Source organism: Rousettus aegyptiacus, unplaced genomic scaffold (genome assembly GCF_014176215.1).
Source record: "Rousettus aegyptiacus isolate mRouAeg1 unplaced genomic scaffold, mRouAeg1.p scaffold_m13_p_6, whole genome shotgun sequence".
In the NCBI taxonomy this organism is placed as follows: domain Eukaryota; kingdom Metazoa; phylum Chordata; class Mammalia; order Chiroptera; family Pteropodidae; genus Rousettus; species Rousettus aegyptiacus.
In genome coordinates this window covers 254,438-272,832 of record NW_023416309.1, presented here as the reverse complement: position 1 = coordinate 272,832, position 18,395 = coordinate 254,438, and the positions used below count along the sequence as shown (strand labels likewise).

The 18,395-nt window shown below is 37.0% G+C and overlaps 1 protein-coding gene across 1 annotated transcript in view; it reads left to right on the top strand.

Moving 5' to 3' along the window:
* Window positions 1-12,081: 12,081 nt before the first annotated feature.
* The window catches only part of MARCHF8 (membrane associated ring-CH-type finger 8), a 127,453-nt gene continuing 121,139 nt past the window's right edge, over window positions 12,082-18,395 (top strand). The window contains exon 1 of the mRNA XM_016140935.2: window positions 12,082-12,332. The gene's annotated coding sequence lies outside the window, so the exon portion shown is untranslated. The remainder of the gene's footprint in view (window positions 12,333-18,395) is intronic.

Sequence of the window (18,395 nt, the reverse complement as noted above, 5' to 3'; positions counted from 1 at the left end):
TGGCAGATTTAGGGGTTGTGGGGGAAAGGATAGTAGAGTAGAATCCAGTTGTGGGAAGGAGATATTGAGCTTTGACTTCTATCTCCCTGGCTCTGCAAGGCCGTCAGAGCCAAAATTCACATCTGCGTAGTTTAGCATGCGCACTTAATACAGACAGGATTTCAGTGCTCTGCTTATTTCCCCCCTTGGATGCTTGCTGTCACTTAAATTTTACCCAGTGATTCTTGAGAATCTTGCTTGTTTTTTGATTCTTTAAGAATACATACTTTTAAAATTTTTATCCAGTAGTTTCAGTCTGAGGGGTGGCTTAAATAACCTAGTCAGCTTTATTTCTGGAAACTAATTGTTGTTTTAAGTAAATTTTTTCAATTCATTTTCTTAGATTATTTGTCAATATTAATCTTTTTCTTTTGTTCTGTTGATTTTTTTCAAATGTTTGATAATTTTTTTTGCATGGCTAAGGAGTAAGAATGTGACTGATTAGTGTGAGTAGGGGCTAAGGATAATAGTGAAACTACTGCTTAATTTATGTGTAGTTGGTTGTGCTTTATCAGATAACCCTTTTTGCAAACTCGTTCATTCAAAAGTTTTTGAATGCCTCCCATGTGCAAGGAATTTTAATTAGTTGTTTAGAATACAGGTGAACTAGACAGGTGTAGTTTACATTGCAATATAGACTAATTTAAACAACTAACCATATTGTTATTATAATTTTGATAAATATTATAAAGAAAATATATATGGAGCTCTACAGATATGTAACAGAAGCACCTGATCTAGACCAGTATCCTTTAAGTTGAAATCTCTCAAAGGGTGACATGTAATAAACAGCTAGCAAAAAGAGAAATGTTGAGAGGAGGCCTAGGAAAATATATATGTATATATTTTCATAAAGACATTTTTTTCTAGTTGAGCTTTATCTCTTTATTCAGGATGAGCAGCCCTGCTTAGAGACTTTAACCTACATTTCATTGACCAGAACTGTATTAGAAGAGTAGCTGGAGATAAATGTTTTAGCCTCTCCATTATAGCAGTTTTGAGAAAGGAAGAAAGAGGTTAAACTGAAGATTTAGGTTAGCTACTTCAGTGTCCAGTACAAAAGAATGATTAGTTCTTAAAGGGAATGACAATTCAAGATTTGTTGGGATGGAACAAAAATATAAAGGACAAAATCCTAATGAAGAAATCATGGACACTAAATTGGCCCCAAAGCCAATATCCAACCTGTTCAAGAAGAGAATCAAATATTTTATATACATAGAATAGGAAAAAAAAGAATGAGGTTGAGATTTTAGTCTATATATTTTTTGTTATAATCATATGCTTAATGTTAAGTATATTCAGTCTAATTTTACCAAAACTAGTGTTTACCAATAGAAATACTTATAGTAATGTTTAAAACAAAGACATTAGGTAAGAAAAGGTGATAAAGCTGATAAAGGATGGAATGAATGCTAATAGATTTGTTATACAAAGGAAAAGCTACAGGTAGGATAAAAAAATAAAGTCTAATACTTTGCTTAGTATAAGGAATACCTCAAGTAGAAGATATAGACAAATATTAGATCAGTCTTTTACTTTCAGCTCACATTTATTTTTATTGCTTGATATTTAATTGTGTGGATATATTTCATTGCTGTGTCATCTGAGGGGGCCTAGAAGCAACAATATCCTGTAGCAATGAGCACCCTTAGCCCCAGACCTTCTGATATTTGAAGAAAAGGACAATACCATATTTCCTTAGAGAAATGGCTGGTTCTAAGACTGGGACAGGAAATACACAAGACTTATTGTAGGGCCAGAAAGCAAGAAAGTGCTCAAACAAACAAACAAAACAAACAAAAACAAAAACAAACTAAAAACCTACAGTAATAATGAGGTATTTTAGAGAGACAGCAGCCAACTAAAAGAGCTCCCAATGACCAAACCCGGAACAATTTGAACAATAAAATAGAGAACTAGGTTATAGCTCAAAGTGCAAAATAAATATTCATGAGTCTGTACTTATATGAATAAATAACTAAATAAATTGTAAAATGTCAGGAAAGAGATATCTTCCATGAAAAATTCTGTAAATAGTCATTCCTCAAGATGACTATTTACTCCCCATCCTTTAATGTGGTTTGTGCTTAGTAATATTCTTTCAATGAGTACAGTAAGGAAAAGGGTAGAAAAAAAGAGTAATTTTACAATGGAGGAAACTGACAAACACTACCTCAGTCAGTTGATCAAGGTCAACATCAACAATGATATGTCATGTTGATAGTATATATCCTTGATGTGATGTAGTAAAAATGGCACTTTAACTCTGTGATCATCCTCTCAAAAATCCACATTCCCAGTATAACCATAAAAAAAAAAAATTAGTCAATTTCCATTTGAGGGACATTCTACAAAATACCTGACTTGAACTCCTCAAAATTGTCAAGATCATCAAAAACAAAGTCTGAGAGACTGCCACAGCTAAGAGCAGCCTAAGGAGATGTGATGACTAAACATAATGTGGCATCCTGGATGGGATCCTGGAACAGAAAAGGGATAAAACTTAGGTAAAAACTAAAGAAATCTGAGTAAAGCATGGACTTTAGTATACTAATATATTAATTGGGAAAACAGGTGTGGGATATATGGGAATTCTACACTATCTTTTCAAAACTTCTGTACATCTAAAACTATTCTAAAAATGGTTTATTAAAAACACCTCAAATTATATGCAAAAAGAAGTGGAATAGATCAAGTAGTAGGGCTTTAATATCTGTTGTAGACATAACAGGACAAGCCAATGGTGAAAAACAAGATGGATTTAACATTTCTGTTGAGAATAAAATGAGACACATAGTAGGGAATATATGTTTGGTCAAGATCAAGTACTGATTCCTTTATAAAAAGTTCACTTTGGGGTTAAGAAAATCTATGTGAAGTAAAAGTGGAAATTTTTAGTACTACATTCTTAGAACTACTGTGTTGTAAAATGCTGTCATTAAAATGTATAACAATAATTGAAGACTTAAAAGTTATTCACCCTTAAATTTAAAAATCCTAGAATATATTATATTATCCACCAACATTTATAAATGGTGCTGATTAAAATGTATTTTATCAGAAATTAGTGCTATATTCTTTATTCTAGAAAGAACTTAAGTTAGAATGTCTTTATTACCAAGAAAGAGAAAAATACAAACTATAACTAAACTAAAACTTGAGAAAAGAACTCAGAAAACCAAAGGAAAAGATAAAATGGAAATCGAGAAAATAAAAATGAATACTGGAAATTCAATAAAATTGCACTTACCTTGAAATAATTCAACCAAATTCATATCAACATTACCTTAAGAAAATAGAACAATGTAGCAAAATTGAAATGAAAAAAGAATTTTAATTCAGAGGAATCTAAAAATTAGGGAACGTTAGTAAAATGAGTGGAGCTCCAGATTTCCTTTGAAAAAGTTTTATTTAAATACAGTATTTAGTCATTTGATAAATATTAATTGAATATCTATTAGGTGTCAGGCACTATTCTAAGTGTTGCAGTTGTAGAATTGAACTAAACATCCTTGCTTTAATTGTATGCTTACATTCTAGAGGAGGGAAATAGTAAAAATAAACATGCCAGATGAAGTATTGGTGTGTTGGGATGCTGTATTCCTTTACTAGTGTTGCCATAACAAAGTTCTATAAACTGAATGGTTTATGAACAGAAATTTATTTTCTCAAACAACAGAAAGTTTATTTTCTTAGCCTAGAAGTCTGAGATCAAGTCGTTCGCAGGGTTGGTTTCTTCCGAGGCCTCTCTCCTTGGTTTACAGATGGCTCCGTTTCCCTGTATCTTTACCTGAGCTTCCCTTTGTGAGCGTCTGTGTCCTAATCTCCTTTTCTTATAAGGATATCAGTTATAATGGACTAGGGCACACTTGTTTGTTTGTTTTTTTTAATCTAAATTATCTCTTTAAAGGGTCTATCTCCAATACAGTCACATTCTGAGGTACTGGAGCTTAGGACTTCAACATATAAATTTCAGACCATAACACATGCCATATATCATGCTGCAGAAAAAATTAACCCCCCAAACCCAGTGGTTTAACAAAGTTTATTTTTCAACAATGCAAAATCCAATGAGCCAGGCAACTTGTCAGGGCAGCTGCCTGGTGAGGTCACTCAGTGATTCAGGCTGTTTCCATTGTGTGGCTTTGCCAGTGCAACATGTGATCTGCAAGATTGCTGCAGCAGGGAGGAGAGAGCTGGAAGGTTCCACATTGGCTCTTAACTGCTTTTTCCTTTAGTGTATGTACACCCTTTTGCTTGCAGCCCATTTGCTGAGCAAGTCATATGGCTCTGCCTAATTGCAAGAGTTATGGAGTGGGAAATGGATAGTTAATGAACTGTAAATGTCTCTGTAACAGATGGTAGTAAGTGATAAGAACAAAAACCAAGCAGAGTAGGGTGACATAGATAAGACTGTTGTTTTAGAAAGAGTGGTCAAAATAGCCATTTATGAGAAAGTTACATTTAAGTAAAGTCACCAAGAAAATGAGGAAACAGGGGAACATGTTCTACACCAGAGGAAACAAAGAAATATCAAGAGAGCCAGGTAGCTGGAGCAAAGCAAATGAAGGGGATGATAGAAATAAGGCAGCATCATGGAAGACTATAGGCAAGAACTTTGGATTTTATTCTTAATTGAGAAATATTGGGCAGTTACACAGTGAGACTTAAGTTTTGAAAAATTGTTACTGAACCAAATTCCATGTGCCCGATGCTTTGAAAAGCCAAACCTCAGAGTTTGGAGTAAGGAAAGGTTTATTCATAGAGAAGGAGCCACTGAGAAAATAAGAAAAAGGTGCCTCAAATCGATTTTCTTTGCTGGACCAGATTAAGGATTTTTAAGGAGCTAAGGGGAAGAGATACGCAGAAGTGCTAGTGGGACAAGTTTTAATTGGAGGACCTTGGAACTTAACCATTTATGGTGAAGTGATGTCTACACTGGATCTTCCTGAACAATGGACCCTTGACTTCTGAAAGGGTTCCAGTGTTCAAGTTACGGTGATGTCTTGGTTCCTTTGGTTCCATGTGTGTGGGTTGAGACTTTGATTCTGGGTGGGTGCAGCTGGAGGTCAAAGATCTCTCCTCTGTGCACGCCTTGGCTGCATGACTTGGCGATTTTGGTCTGTTGTCTCTGAAAAGCAACTCAGTATTTCATTAAACAAGATAGAAACTTTAAAGTAATTAAATACCATCATTATCTATTTCTTTGACAAATTCTTATATTAAATTTATTGCGGTGATGGTTAATAAAATTATGTAGATTTCAAACGGACAATTCAATAATACATTTTATGTATATTGCATTGTGTGTTCAGCACCCAAAGCTAAATTTCCTCCTGTAACTTTATATTTGACCCCCTTTACACTACCTTTCCTGCTCCCCCTTTCCCTCCGTTAACCACTCAACTGTTACTGTGTCTATGCATTTTTGTTTATTTGTCTTGTTTGTTGCTTTCAGTTTTATATCTCACCTATAAGTGAAATCATATGGTTCTCAACTTTTTCTGTCTGACTTATTTCACTTAGTATGATAAGGACAAGATGCATCCATGTTGTCACAAACGGCAGTATTTCATCTTTTCTTATGGCTCAGTAATATCCCATTGCATATATGTATCGTATCTTCTTTATTCAATCATCTATTGAAGGACACTTTGGTTGTTTCCATGTCTTGGCTACCATGAATAATACTGCAGTGAATAGTGGGGTGTATACCTCTTTATGAATAAATGTTTTTAATTTGAGGGGTTAGATACCCAGAAGAGATATTGCTGGCAGATGGTAGTTCTATTCTTAATTTTTTGAGGAACCTCTATACTGTTTTCCATAGTAGCTATACCAATTGATATTCCCACCAACAGTGTATGAGGATAGGATAGAATCATTTCCAGCTGGTTTTGCAATTAAAAAAGCATTCTGGCAACTGTGTAGAAGAAAAGACTACAGGAGGCAAGAATGGAAATCAGGAGACAGATACAGTAATCATCCATGTGAATAATCTTGGGCTGTGGCCGGGACTGAGGCTAAGATGTAACACTCTCTTGGATAATTTTCATCTTTTACCTACTCAAACCACCAGCACCTCTCTTTGTCTCCTCACTCTCAGCTTCTTGTTTTATTAAACTGTGAACAATCAGAAAAGAACTTCCATATGTGTCTAACAACAAATCTACCAAGCTCTCTGTATTTGTGTCTGCTCACTCCCTCATTCACCTATCTATGGATGACCCCTCCAACCTACTCAAGAGTTCCTTTGTACAGCTGTCACTCTCTGTTTCATCAATATTTTCTCATTATTGGACCATTTCTGTTAGAATATAAATATTTAAACAGGAAACCTAACTACCCAATCTCTGTCTTGCTGTCATCCCATTCCCCTGCTTCTCTTTACAGAAAAAAGAAACATATCTACTTGCTGTCACCATTTATCTCTCCAATCAGAATTATATCCCTACCAGTTTGTCTTAATTGCTTTGTTCTCAAACTCTCAATGATCTCTACATAGCCAAATTGAAAGATCAAATCTCATTTTACTCAATCTCTCAGTAGCAAATGATACACTTAGACACTACCTTCTCTCTGAAATATTTTCTTCACTTAGCCCTTAGGACTTCTCTGTTTTGTTTTTTCTCTTACCTCTGACAGCTCCTATTAAGTTCCCTATGCTAGTCTTATCTCTAAAGTGCCAAATGACTAGCCTTTGGATTATTTATTTATTTATTTATTTATTTTGCAATTATGCAATTAGTATCTTAGGTCAGTGACTTTCAGTGATTTTCAAACTGTAAGCCACAACCATTACTTGGTTTGGGAGCAGAAATTTAAAAAAATACAACATAGTAAAGTAGAAGAGAAAGGAAATAGTGCATTACCCACAAGGAGGGTAAATTTGTTTCTTAAAACTTTTTTTCTTCTGGCTTTATTGAAATATAATAAAACAGTTGCTCATATTTACACTGTATGATTAATGAGTTTTTTAAAATTATAGTTGGCATACAATTATATATTAGTTTCAGTGAACAGCATAGTGATTAGAGATCTATATAACTCACAAAGTGATGACCCCACTAAATCTAGTGCCTCTCTTCCTCCTTACATATTTATTACATTATTAACTGTCTTCCCCATGCTACACTCTACATCTCCATGTCTATTCTTCAACTATCCATTTGTACCTCTTAATCCCTTTGCCGTTTTTTGTCCCCCTCAATCCCTCTCCCATCTAGTAGCCCTCTAAACATTCTCTGTATCTATGAGTTTATTTCTGCTTTTGTTGTTGTTTATTTTGTTCTTTAGATTCTACATGTACGTGATACATGTCTTTCTCTAACTAATTCGTTTCATTCAGCACGATACCCTCTAAGTCCATCAAGGCAATATCTTTTACCATCCCTTTCCTTTTGGTCTGAAGTGAATCTCTTATAGCAACATGTAGAGGTCTTGTTTTCTTTTCCATTCAGCCACTCTATCTTCTGGTTGGAGCACTTAATTCTTTTCCATTTGAGATACTTGTTGATAGGAATGTAGTTATTGCCATTCTTTATTCATGATTTTGATGCATGTTTTTTCTTAAAGAAGTCCCTCCAACTTAACACTGCCTTGGTGTTGACAAATTCCTTTAGCTTATTTTTCTCTGGGAAGCTGTTTATCTGTCCTTTGACTCTAAATGATAGATTTGCTAGATAAAGTATTCTTGATTGTAGATCCTGGGTTGTTATCGCTTTAGATATTTTGTGCCAAGCCCTTCTGTCCTGCATAGTTTCTTTTGAGAAATCAGCTGCCAGTATAATGGGTGTTCCCTTGTAGGTAAACTAACTGCTTTTCTCTTACTACTTTTAAGATTCTCTCTTTGCATTTAACCTTTGGCATTTTCATTATGATCTGTCTTGATGTGGGCCTCTTTGGATTCCTGGTTTTGGGGACTCTCTGAGCTTCCTGGGGTTTTATGTCTATTTCCTTCACCAGGTTAGAGAAGTTTTCCATCATTATTTTTTCAAATAGCTCTTCAACTTCTTGTTTTCCTTCAGGTACCCCTATGACATGGATATTTTTACATTTAATTGTGTTTCATAGGCTCCTTAAATTATTATTAGAGTTTTGGTTACTTTTTTTTTTGACCTTCTGATTGAACGTCCTTGGTTTCCCCATCCTCTATATCATTGGTTCTATTCTCTTCTTTATCTGCTCTGTTTATTTCCTCTAATACACTCATAATCTCAGATAACGTGTTCTTCATTTCTGACTGGTTCCCTTTTATCATTTCCACTTCCATTTTTATGTTTTTTATCTCTTCGTTAAAGTTCTCACTGAATTCATCTACACTTCCCTTAAATTCATTGAGCATCTTTATAACCAGCATTTTGAACTCTGCATCTGTTATATTGCTTCACTCTATTATTTCTGGATCTCTGTTCTTTTCTCTCATATAATTTTTGCTTCTTTGTCTTCCAATTTTGGCTGCCTTTCTTTTTCTGTTTCTATGTACTAGGTAAAACTCCTAGATCTCCTGGTCTTATTAGCGTGAATTTGTGTGGTAGGGGTCCAGTGACACAGAACTGAGGGGTTCAGCTACAGGCCATTTAGCCCCATCCTGTGCCCCTCTGGGGCCACTTGTATTAAGATTCAACAAGCAATCCACAGATGCTGTGCTTATAGTTGCCTCAAGAAGTCACACTAGAAACCAAGGCCAGCTACCACCAGTGTGAGTCTTGGCACTGCTTAGTAAGGAGAATCGAACTTGCTGAGGACACAGCTGGATGTGGCTTGGGTGGGGCCACGAGATGGGGGAGGTAGAGTTTCAGGGAATTCTCTGGGCGCAGTGACCTCTGTTACCCAGTTTGATGATGTCTCAGCTATGACAGGGTTCGTCTGGACACCAGGAGAAGGGGAGGGCTCAACAGAGGAACAATGGATACTGCTGGCACTTCTGCCTGAGAGAGAGCCTCACCTTTGGCCCTCACTCCTATTTACTCAGTGTCCTTCTGTAAGTCCCTGGTGCCCCTTGAGCAGCCCGCCCGGTGCTGATACTCAGAGAAAGCAGGTCTGTCACTGCAGAAGTCTGCTGGTGGACATGGCCCCTTTAAGAGGCATCTGTAGAGGCACCTGTAGCACAGCCTCTGTCCCACTCAGCTGCCCAGGACCCAGCAGCCTTGCATCTTCACCCCCTCCTCCCTTCTACCATTACATGTTGATTTGTTATTTCTCTTCCTAGTTGTAGATCCCAGGTGACTTTGCTTGTTGTTTGCTCTGTGTTTCTGTCACAATTTTGATTTGGTCACAAGAAATATGGACAAAGTCTCTATCATCTATGCCATTTTCCCCATTTCCTCTGTTTCTTGAAAGTTTTAAGTTATGTGCATGTATTTGGTCAGTATGTAAGAGGTATTTTGTATCCTGGGTTGAGGTCAAAAGGTATGAAGTTATTGCTCTGTGTGATCTCATTCAATTCTGTGGCTTTAAATACCACAGACAAATCAATTTATATCTCTATATCTCTCCTTAGAATTCCAGTGTTTTCTATCCCATAGCTAATGGTATATTTACATTTGGATGTCTAATAGGCATGGAAAATTTAACATGTCTGTAATCAAATTTTTGATTATCCCCTCCCTGCCCCTACCTTCACATATCCCTTTTTTCTACATCTAAACAATTTCATTCATTTGGGTATAAAGGTCAAAAATATTATAGTCATCTTTCGCTCTGTTCTTTCACATCCACCTCCAATCAATCTGCAAATTCTGTTGGATCTACTTTTGAAATATACCTAACACTATATAAGAAAAATTGTCACCAGTGGAGCACAGGAAGGCCAAAATCAAGATTTAGATAGATACAGTACAAACACATCTTTATGATTATTAATAAAAAGGAAAAGGCACTTAGACTTGGAATCAGGAAACATAAATTCAAGGCTGGCTCTACCATATTGTAGCTTCGTATCACCTTAGTAGGCTATTGTTCATTTCTTTCTTTGCAAGTCCTCCATTACTCCTTATATTCATCATTCTAGTGGAACACTGGGTTAGGTGAAATGCCATTACAGAGTCATAAACATTTGCAGTGTATATTATCATATATACCAATGCATTTTGTTGTTGCAGCGAAACCCTAAGAAACTAGAAATGGTTAGATATGTTCAACCATTTGATGGACAGTGAGTTTTGACTGGCTCTTGGGGTAACAACACTGGGCACTTGGTTCTGGCTTGACTTTTTTCTTTTCCGCAAACTCTTGGAGAGGGGAGGCAATTTCCCTATTTGGGCTGAGGCAATGGGAAGGTAGTATTTTAGGAGACCCCATCACCACGAACAGGATTTGGAATTCATCTGCTGCCATAAGGCCAGCAGTCCCCTTGAAGTAAACACCTGGTCACCTATGAGCAATTTCCTTACTAGTGGCTATTCATTCTAAATGCAAAGACTTTCCAGTTCTTCTTAGTTTCCTTGCTGGCAATCTTATCCTCAACTCCCATCTAGGCAGCAAGAATCCAGGCCCAGGACCTGGACACATTCCAGTTATTAGCTCCCTTCCTCCTAGGACTTTGACCTCCTACACTATTACCTTCTTGTCAAAGGCCTTACGTAATATTTATTGAGCACTGTATTGATTACTTTAGGGTGCTATGCCAGTATCGTTTCATCTTCATAATTACTATATTCAGTAGATATTATCTTTCTTTAAAATAAATGAGAAAGAGGCTTTGAAAAGTTAAGGAAATTTCCTTGAGAGTAATGGTTGAGCCAGGAGTCTACCTTGCATTGCCTCCATGAATTCTGCCTAGCTCACAGATCACTCTGGATCTCTGAAGGTTCTTTGCCACTTCCTACAGAAGGATGACAGAATTCCACATACACAAATCAACTTTTTTTTCTTTCTTTCTAGGCACCATTTAAGCTTAAGATACACCAATGGAAGATAATTTTCCTGCCTTCATGGAACATCTACTGCCCAAAGCAGCAGAAAAAGTCAGCCAGGTTGTGGCATCTGGCCTTGTAACCTGTTTTCCATAGGAAAAGATGAGCATGGAGAAAATTCATCACTGTATTTTGTATTCTTTATAATGTTGCATTCTAGGAGTGTTATGGAAATAAAGAGAAAGTTTGACTTCGTCCTATTGATCTAGAGGATATTTGGAGCCCACTGTTTTGACGCTGTCAATCTGCTCTTAGACAGCCAAGTGTGCAAAGTGATCAGAATTGTATGGAGAAACTTGATTCTTTAACAGATCACTTCTGGACAACAGGAAATGCTGGAATATTTGAGAGTATCCAACTCACAATGCACTCATGAATTTACTAAGAAACAATACGAACTATTCGTCTTTTATGCGATTGATAATTAATTTTATGGGAGAAATAGGCAGTGACTGAACCTTCTGTAAAGTTTGATCTGGGAAAACCAGACTTGGTAGAAATAGTCACTGAAAACAAAGTGACAGAAAGTTTGCTGTGGACAAAATCTGAATGCTGAATCAAATGTTTACTTAGATATGTTTGTATTTTCACATACAAAGAGTAATGCCCATAAAAATTATAATAAAATAGAAGGCTTATTCTATAAGCCTTCCTCACAGTTTCCATGATCGTGGTGAAGCGGCAGGCTGAGGGCATGGCTATTCGTTTCAGATAAAGAAGCAAAAGCAAACAAAAGTGTTCGTTAAGGCAAAGAAAACTATTATTGCTTATTCCCTTGTACTCCTTTGTTTACTCGCTTTGGGTAAGGAAGTGTTTTCTATTTTTTTCTCTAAGTTCAACAACATACTGCTGGAACAAAATCCTTTTTTCCAAAATACAAATAACATATGAGGTCAAGCCCGGGGGTCACTAAAGGACGAAGCCAGCTGGTGGGAGTCTTCATTTTTTCCTCGCTGGAGCTGGGTAGATGGCGCATGTTTCTGCCTCCGCACTCCGAGGGATGAGAGCGTAGAAGGACCACGCGGCCGCGGTTGCCGCCTGTGCCCGCCCCTAGCGCGCCGTCGTCGCCGGGCAACGCCTCCGCCCAGGCGAGCACGTGATGCGCGCGTCACATGACGGGTCGGCGTCCTCCAGCGGAGGGGTGTAAACAGGTCCTCAGCGTTTGAGCTGCTACCCGGCTGCGTCCGTGTCTCCGGCATGCTCCAGGCGGGCCGGGGCGGTCTGACCGCGAGCTCAGCTCCCACCTGAGGTAATTCCCGCGGCCTCGGGACGGCTGGACCTCACAACGCGCGCAGCCGCTGCTGTCGCTCTTCGCGGAAGAGGCCGGCGGAGCCCAGGGCGGGGGTGTGGCTGTCGGCTTGCGGTCCGCGACAGGTGGGTTGGACGGGGGTGGCCGCCAATGCCTGGGTTCTGTGCCAGCCTCGAAGGGCCGGGCCGTTTAGCTGGCCGAAAGGCGGCAGCAGCCGCGAGCTGTGGTTGCTTCCGCCCCAGCACTTGAGGCTTCCCTGTGGGGGTCGGACTGAGCTTGGGGCGCAGGATCCGTCGAGCGCTGCGGGCCCTGGTGGGCTGCGAACTGGGAATCCCATTTGAAGTCCTACCCCTGACGAGTCGTGAGACCTTGTGCAAATCAGTCTTCGCCTTTGGCCTGGGTTTCCACATCTGTAAAATGAAACTGCATGAGGACCTTACACTTTCTGACGTGTGCGATCTCGAGAGAGACCTGTGTGCAGTGGAAGCTGCCAGAGGGAAAGCATAGGTAGATATTTTTCTTTTAATTGCTAAGTTTTTGTTGTCCTTGAATCTTTTATCTGACAGTATTTGGTTTCTTGTTCACCCGGGTGAAGTTTTTAGTAGAAAACTTAGAGAAAGTCATAATAGTTTGTCACTGTTGTTTTTTTGTTTTTTGTTTGTTTGCTTTTTTTTTTTTTTTAAGGCTTTTTAAAACAATGCAGTGAAACCTTCTCAAAACCTTATCTGGAAACCCATTTTGTAAAAAAGACGAAAATAAGTTTTTATCTGCCTCACTGTCCCATCCCCTCCCCATAATCCCTAAGGGCCCCCAGAGGTCACAGGTTGAGAAGCACTGTTAGAGAGTTGAGGAAATGTTTTGTGTTTTTGTTAATTTGATGGGGTTTGGGAGATGAATCCTTGGCATATGTACATTTTTATTTTTCCTTGGATTTTGTTACACTGTATGTTGTACGGTTAGACAATTAGTATATTTCCCATATATACTAGGAAAAAGGCCCCTAAATTTTCGACACTTTCTCTTTCCGTCTTTTCTTGCACCCTCGTCCCAAGGGAAGTAAGTGTATGCTTCTCATCACAAGACCTCATGCCTCATTGCTGGTTTAGTTGCTCAGGCACAACATGGGATTGGAAACTTTTTGCAAGACTTATTTGAGAAAAACTGAATGGATTAATTAGGACATTTCTACTGAAAAATGTGAAAGTTGGGAGAATATGTAAACTAATATTGTTAGAGTCATGCAATATTGTGAATATATTCCAAATTTTGAATCCCTGGGGAAAGAGAATTTTGGCTTTTGAGAGGACCAGCTTTAGGAGAACTGAGATCCTATTTCATGATAGTGAGGGAACATTATAAACAATACGAAGTGGTGGTGTGTAGGCAAAAAAATTATCAAGAAGTTTTTTTTACATTAAGAGAAGTGCATAGTTCCCTAATTTGTATTTAAAGACTAGAGTTGCTAAGAGACTTACTGAAACTTGGAAGTTTGATATTGAAAGAGTGGAAACAATACCTTTTTACAGCTTGTCCATTTGGTGCTTCTGTAAGGTGAGTCAGAGTTGGAGGTCGAGTGGGCTATGAGTGGAACCCAAGGTGACCTGGTGAAATAAATATGCTTTCTCTTTCCAAAGCAAACTCACTTCCTTGATTTTTGTTTTAGGTTTAGGCGAGTCACTTCCCTTCTTCCGGTCTCAGTTTCTGCTGTAAAGGGAGGAAATAGATTACTGCTCCACCTTTTGGCTTCAGTTAGGGTTTTCAGGTAAAATATAGGACATCCAATTAAGTTTGAATTTCAAATAAACCACGAATAAGTTCTTAGTATGAATATTGCATAGGGGACGTGGTTCTATAGTGTAGCGGTTAGCCCATCTGCTTTACATGCAGAAGGTCCTGGGTTCGTGTCCCAGTAGAGCCACAGCCCATGGTCTATAGCCATGCCACCCTGAACAAGCCAGATGTCTGATCTCAGAAACTAAGCAGGGTTGGGTCTGGTTTGTACTTGGATGGGTAGACCACCTAGGAAGACCAGGTGCTGTAGGCATAAATAATAATAATAAATGATAAAAAATATTGCATAGGGCATGCTTTATTAAGAAATTCATTATTTATCTGAAATTCAAGTTTAACTGGGTCTATTTAGTTGCTAAATCCCCTAGCTCTAGCTTTTTCAATTCCTTTAATTAGTTCCAGGAATAAATTATAGATGCATAAACCAAAGTGAATTTATTCTGCCAGTCAAGACCCCATATTTGTTAACAGTAGTATCTAGTTCTTTAGGAATAGCTCTGTTTTACTTGTGGATTTGGTGTGTTTCTCTCCCCACACCCCCTTCTCCCTCTCTTCTATTTCCCCTCTTTCTCTCTCTCCTTCCTTCCCTCCCCCCCCCCCCCCCGCAAGCCTGTGTAGCCGGTCCTTTTCTGCCATAATCACATAAACATTGTTTACTTTTGCATATTTTTAACTTTATTTAAATAGCTTCATGTCATGTGGATTTTTTTTCTGTTTTTCACTTATAATTAGGTTACAATACCTGAAGTTATTTTCTAAGGTTCCATCCATGTTTTTTTCCAGGCATAAGAATTTTTCTGCCTATAGGGTGTGCACATCTGTGATTTTATTAAATATTGCCAAATTGCTTTTCCATGTAGTTGTGCTATTTTACTCTCCTACCAGTATGAGAGTTCCTGTTGGTATACTGTCTACGTGCTCCCTAATATTTGGTATGCGCAAATCTAATAATACAGGTTAAGTATCCAGAGTATATAAAGAACTTTTACAACTCAACGATGAAAAGAAACAGAACTCAGTTAGAAAACAGACAAAGAATTTGAATAAACATTTCTTCAGACAAGACGCACAAATGGCCAATAAGCCCCTAAAAAGATGCTTGACCTGAGTAGCCACCAAGGAAATGTAAATCAAAACCACAGTTAAATACCATGTCTCACCCATTAAGATGTCTATAATCGAAAAGACATTAAATAACAAGTGTTAGGGAGATGGTGGAGAAATTGAAATCTTCACATACTTTTGATGGGAATGTAAAATGCTGTGCAACTGCTTTGAGAAACAGTCTAGCAGTTCTTCAGACAACTATACATGGGGATCCCAAATGACAGCAGTTCCACTCCTAGGTATATTAAAGAATAATGAAAACATATATCCGCCCCAAAACTTGTACATAAATGTTCATAGTATTAGTAGTCATAATAACCAACAAATTGAAACAACTCAAATGTATATTCATTGATGAATGGATGAAATGTGGTTTATCCGTACAATAGAATATTATTCAGCCATAAAAATATACAGACTCATGCTGCAACTTAGAGGAACCTTGAGAATATTATGCTAAATAATAACAGCCAGTCATAAAACGCCACATATTGTATGATTGCGTGTATATGAAATGTCCAGAATACACAAGTATGTAGAGTCAAAAAGTAGATTGGCGTTTGCCTAGAGCTGGAGTTGGGGTGGGGAGAACATGGGGGATTTCCTTGCTAATGAGTAATGGATTTTTTTTTAGGATGATGAAATGTTCTAAAATTGGTTGTGGTGATAGCACACTCAGGTGGATTTACTAAAATGCACTGAATCGTACACCTAAAAAAGCTATTTGTGGAAGGAAATACAAAACAAACAAATAAAAGATGCCTTGTTGTGAGCACCACTTTGGAGGATCCCATTTGATGAGGGATCAAGACTTGCCCACAGCTACATGAATGAGGTTGGAAGTAAATCCCTTCTCCTCCTGTTGTACACAGAACTGAGCCTTCAGGTGATCCTGCAGCCTGGCTAACAGCTGGATTGCAACCTCATGATAGATCATAAACCAGAGGTACCACGCTAAACTGTGTCTGGATTCTTGACGCATAGTAACTGTGATATAATAAATGTTCCTTGTTTTAAACCAGAGCTTTGGGGTAATGCACAATAAATAACTAATACATGGGTGACAACATTGCATTATGTATTGCCTTTAGTTTTGGTGTTGTGGAAAACTATAATTGACTTTCCTTTAATCCATCATTTTGTTAACTACAATTTATGACTATTAGGTAGTAATAAATTTCTTGTAGTATCCTCTAAACTTTTTTTTGGAGGGAGATATGTTTAGAATAGCTTAAATTTGTTTTACTTTTTTAAAAATTGTGATCTTTGTGTGATGGATTATGAAAATCTTTATCAACCAGGACAGACCATTTCTAGACCATATAGCAAGCAATACAGAGCATTTTTCATGTTGCTATGATCTTCTGGTAACTGTTTTATATTTAAAAGACATGGTGGCATTAATATATCTTAGGTAGATTTATTATCTATGGCTTTAGCAATAGCACTCAAAAATAATTATTGAGGCAAAACTTCAGTTCCCTGGAAGGAAGCCTTTTCTTGTTGGAACCATATGAAAGGAAGTTAAAGAAGATTTTTGTTATTTTCCTTTAAATATTTCTATATTTCAGTAGAAGATTGTATGACTACAGTGTATGAATAAGAAACTCACTGTGAGTTATGAAATTTGATTTTAAAAAGGAAGACACATTTCAAAAGTATGTAAGGATTCTCTGTCCTTTATTTTTCTTTATAAAAATGCACAAGATGCATATTAACATACAAAGATGCCTGAAATATTGTTGTTTGAAAAAATCAGACCATAGTTGTTTTCTCTTATATTTTTATCCAAAAGTTTTATAGGTTTAGGCCTTATATTTAGGTCTGTGGTCTATTTTTAGTGATTGATGGGGATGTGGTATGAGGTATGGGTCTAGGTTCATTTTCCTTTATGGATACACAGTTGTTTTGGTATTGTTTGTTGAGGATTATCCTTTTGCTATCGAATTTTTTTTCCTTTCTATATCCATTGTCCATTGAATTACCTTGGCATTTTTTTTGTTGGAAATCATCTTATAATGTATATATGGGTCTGTTCTGTACTCTCCTTTGTCGATTTGTATGTCTGCACTTACGCAATACCATACTGTCATTCTTAATGTAGCACTATGTATGGTTTGAAATTAATTAGTATATAATCTTCCAACTTTGTCCTTTATTTTCAAAGATCCTTTGTATTTTTGTAAATATTTGAAAATCAGCTCATTAGTTTCAAAAAAAAAAAAAAACAAACCTTGGGATTTCTATTGGGATTAACTTGACTCTCTAGATCAATGTCTGGAAAATTGCTATCTTAAAATTACCTTCCAATTCATGAACAAGGTACATATTTCTCTATTTAATTCTTTATTTTCTTGAAACATGTTTTCTTTGTTTTGTATATAGGTCCTATACATATTTTGTCAAGTTTATGTCATATTTTTTGATGTTGTTATGAATGTGGATTTAAAATCATTTTCCACTTGTTTATTGCTAATATGTAGAAATACAGTTGGTTTTTAATATTTCCTTTGTATATTGTGGCCTTTCTAAATTCACTTGTTACTTCTAGTAGTCTTTTGGTTAGATTTTAGGGTTTTATACACTTACAATCATTGAATAAAGACAATTTTACTTCTTCCTTTCCTATCAGTATACCTTCTCCCTCTCCCTTCCTCCTGTCTCCTTCTCCACTTTGTATTTTCCCCTCCTCTTCTTCCCACACTTTCTTTCTCTTCTTTTTTCTCTCTTTTCTTTCCCTTGTTGTACTGGCTAGGACCTCAAATCCAATATTGTGATAGAAGTTGTAAACATATATTATGTTTTGTTCCCACTTTGAGGAGGTAATATTCAGTCTTATACCTAATACCAAAAGCACTAACTATAAAAAATTTTCAATGTTAAAGTTAGATTTAATAAAAATTAAAAACTTCTGCACTTTAAAAGACACTGTTAAGAAAAAGAAAAAATATGCTGCAAATCGAGAGCAATTATCATAATTCATATATCAGACAAAGAACCTCTGTAAATCATTAATAAGGCAGACAACCCAAATTGCAAAATTGGTAAAAGACTTGGACAGATACTTCACAAAACAAGTTATTTGAATTTTCAATGGGCACATTAAGAATTCTCAACATACGTAGTCATTTAGGGAAATGCAAATCAAAATTATAAACAACTCAGCCTATAAGAATGGTTAAAATTGAAAAGACTGACAATATCAAGTGTTGATAAGGATGTAGAGCAGTAAGAACTTAACATAAATTGCTAGTAGGAGTGTATAATAATATAGGTACTTTGGAAAAGTT